The sequence below is a fragment of the Frankliniella occidentalis genome, unplaced genomic scaffold, assembly GCF_000697945.3.
Source record: "Frankliniella occidentalis isolate FOCC.00 unplaced genomic scaffold, Focc_3.1 Scaffold194, whole genome shotgun sequence".
Taxonomy (NCBI): domain Eukaryota; kingdom Metazoa; phylum Arthropoda; class Insecta; order Thysanoptera; family Thripidae; genus Frankliniella; species Frankliniella occidentalis.
This window is the reverse complement of record NW_026267320.1, coordinates 144,452-148,441: the sequence shown is the minus strand read 5'-3', so window position 1 is coordinate 148,441 and position 3,990 is coordinate 144,452.

The following is a 3,990-nucleotide window of genomic DNA, read 5'->3' as shown; positions in this document are numbered from 1 at the left end:
CCTCCCTCCCTTCCCATCCATCTCTTGCTTTTCCTACATGTTTTCTTTGCATTGGTAGGGGTGCTCTCGTTGATGGTTGACACTTGCTTTTCCTTTGTCACCCCACCTAAAGACGAAACAAAAATCTCCAGCGATATCGGACTCTTTTACAGATTTTACAGATTTGGCGCAACGCATTCCGCTGCCCGACAGCTGTTTCCCATCAAGCCCCAAGCCCCTTGGCCGCGGGGCGTGTCCTGGCGTGGCGGGGCGTGGCGGGTCGCACGCTGGACACCAGACAAAGGCCGCCGGTCGGGCCGAGCCGCCCTGCCCTGCCCTGCCCTGCCCTGCCCTGCCCTGCCCGGTCGACGGGCTCGCAACCAAATCAACCTGCTGCTTCCCTTTTGGAAATGCAAACGCCGGCCCGGCCCGGCAGGCGCAGGGGGCCCTCCGGTGTGAACGCGACCAAATACGGCAAGCGCTGCCCGGCCGGCCCCGTTGTCGCCCTAAAAGCACGCCGTTATCTTGTCCGCGGCGGGCCGCCTTTGAGAGCGGCGCTTCGGTCTACGGCCTTAAAACTAAACAGCTGGTCTCGCGAGTAGCTTAACAGGAACTTGTGGGCAGATTTTTTTTCAACCCAATGCACGCGCTTTCACCTCACGTCCACGACTGAAAGCGAATCTACGGAGAGCAACTTGCTTCACGACAGCTGGAGTTGAAAAAAAAGAAATACCCCATCCCCTCTCCTTCCCTCCTTTGCACACACAAGCTCACAGACAATCCTTCAGCGGAAAGAAATCCACGGGGCGTCGCTTCGCCGCGGCGTCTTGAAAGGCGAGCCGAGCAGAGAACGGAGCGCGGAGCGTCCCGTTGGAGTGACAATAACGCGAGAGCGGCGTCACGGCCGGAGGTCGGCTCGCGGTGACGACGTGGCGTGACGGGGACCAGCTCCGCGTCACTGTTCAACTCTACCACACCAACGTTCAACGCGTTTTATTCGCACCCTGTTCTCCAAGGTCTGCTAAGTTTGTTTAAAAATTACAGCGATGCCATGCGCGCAAGTGAACAAGCCCACAAAGCGTTACGCGCCGCGTGGGGTATCCGTACCGACCCGACCGGACCCGGCGTGGAGTAGCGACGGCTCACCGCCGCCGCGCGGGAGGAGGCGGGGCGGGGCGGGACTGCCATGCAAAACAGGGGCGGGGAGCTCATCCGCATCGGCGCGCGAGGAGAACCTGACGCAGGTGGTCCTCCTCCTCCTGAACATGTGCCGGGGCACCGCGCGGCGTCACGGCGCGCGTGTAGTTCAGCGCGTGAGCTGAGCGCCTGAACCTCCGGATAGGCAATCCCGTCAGACGGCCGTGCGCGGCGGGCTGGCCTACCCCGCGAACCGCAGGCGCTCCGCCCAAAGAAACGCCATCACCTCAACCTCATTTATTATATTTCTGTTGCAATTCCCCGCCCCGCTGACTCCCCAATTCTGTCCTACCCTGTCCTCATCTGTCCTACTCTGTCCTACTCTGTCCGTCCGTCCGTCCGTCCGTCCGTCTGTCTCTGTTGCTCTGACGTCAGCTCAGCACGGCCCCCCGCAGCGCGGCGACGCCGCCGGCCTATCGCATTGTTAGGGAGCTCTAGAGACTTGTGATTCAGGACGCGGGGTACGCGGGCGGAGCCAGTGGCGCGACGCGCTGCTCAGTCACAAGTCGACTTGGGAGACGGAGACAGGCTCTCCAAACAACAGCGCGGCCATAACCAAAACTAAATATAAACCATAGAAATGCAGTCGATACATTTTCAGAAAATAGAATTAAAATATACGAGGAAAGGGGACAAGAAACAAAAGCATGTCGTCGACGTGCGTAACTTGTGCGTGCGAGAAAGAAAGATAAGAGGGGATACGAACGTATTCCGCGAACAGGCCAGCATGTGCTTTCTATTGTGCGGCGTGCAGACTCAGCACTGCTCAGCATGCACTACATTAGCGGCGCGGCCGGTGGAGCACGATGCACACGACGCGAGAGTCGAGGAGGGGTGGGGGTCACGGGGAGAGCCTCCAGCGGAGCGGCGGCTTGGAGACAGATGACATGGCCCACCAGGCCACGCGACTCTCCCCCAATAACGCCCCCCCCCCACCTCACGCCCAGAGGAGTCCCTCATCCTGCTCGTCCGTCTTTATCAGGGCGGCAATGGCGTGGCGTGGCGGAGCGCTGCACTGCCACGAGGGCGACTGCAGGCGACTGTACTACTCGCGCAGCGGCACCGGCCGCAGGCCCCACGAGACTGTGATCGTGGGAAACCGCACGCGTGAAGAAAGCGCAGACTTTTGCGACGACTGGATTGCTCCGCAGCGCACTGCGCCCGAGCGGCGGGCAGCCCAAGCGGCTCCCCGAGCGACGCGTCCCGGCGTCGGAGGCGGCGCCGCGGGCGGCAGGCAACCCAACGGGCACCGCGACCAGGCCGGCGGCGGCCGGCGAGGAGCATAGGGGGAAGACAAAGCGCGAGACATCACGCTACGCGCAGCAGTCGAAAACAAAGGAAGTCAGCAAGTCACGTTCGCCGAGGGGGCAGTAGAAGTAGGGTGGACTGAGCTCCGCGACGCCTCGCAACACACGGCCCCACTCCACCCCGCTCCAGGCCCAGCGATATATTTTTAGAGAAACATAAAAATGATTGTTGGCCAGGCGTATCGCCAGTGACGCACGCAGCGCGCGCGCGCGCACACACACACACACACAAATATACACGATTGACTGGACCGGGCGAATTACTCTAATAGGCCGAGTGCACCGCATCGGGATGAGCCGGGGGGACGAAGGCGTCGAAGAGGCGCTCCCAGAGTGTCCACTGCTTCGTCGCCGAGCTCGTCGCCCGCCACGCCGCTACCGCCTACCGCGTCGCAATGAAAGTTCACACGGTGAAATAACAAACGATTAGAGTTTGTATCCTTCCGACAGCAGGGGCATGGTGGCAATGGTAATCACGCGCTCCGTATTTGAGGCGGTCGTTGGAAAAAAATACTGTAATGGTTAATAACTAACGCAACAATAAAAAAAAACGATAATTTTCAATTACTGGCATTATTTCCTAAATTATTGTTCAACAACCCAGAAATAACTGGGTGCATGAAAAGAAGAAAACAAAATGCAGGCAACCGCAAACATTCAAAAAAAATAAAATAAAAAAAAATTAAGTCGCCGGGTGCAACATTCTGTGAGTGCGCGCGATGCGACACAAGCGGATGGATACTCGCGTCCAGGACATGGGCGGGACATCCCGTCGTTACACGGTAATGCACGCGGGTAGGCGCACTCACCGCGACCCAATTTGGCCCCCATGGCGCGAGGCCCGCGCTCCCAATCAGCTGTGTTGGCCCCCGCGGGCGAGAGAGTGCGTGAGAGTGTGTTATCTTTGAGCAGGTGCGTGTTTCGCGATCGACGGCGGCCGGGTGATAGTGACACACTTGCGGACGAAATCTGATAAAAAGAAACAATGGACTTTGGGCGCCTTCATGAAGAGTTCATTTTGGGCGTCACGTCACGCACCGGCACTTCTTCGCGAAGAAAGGCACTTTTTAAATTAAGGGAATTACGAGGCGCCCAAAGTGGCCGTACATTGTGACTTCATAGCCACGACACAGCTCTCGCGTGACAACCTCGACGCCATTTATCGCCATCGGCAACCTCGACGGTATACGAGGTAGGATAACATTCTTACCGCGAAACAAACAACCTGACCGCGCGGTGTCGGGAGACGGGGGTCCTATCGGCCGCCGGCACCTTACACGTTAGTGCCCGCCGGGCTGCGGTGGGCAGGGTGAGGGTGAGGGTGAGGTAAGGCGCGGCCGCCGGGCCCTACAAAAAATAAGGTCTTTTAAACTCAAATGACGCAACGGACGGCGAGGCGCAGAGCGGCCCCGGCGTGGTTGTGCCGCACAACGCGCGACCCCTGTGGGTGGACGTGGACGGGGACGGCGCATGCCGCACGGCGAGGCGCACGGCGAGGCGCACGGCG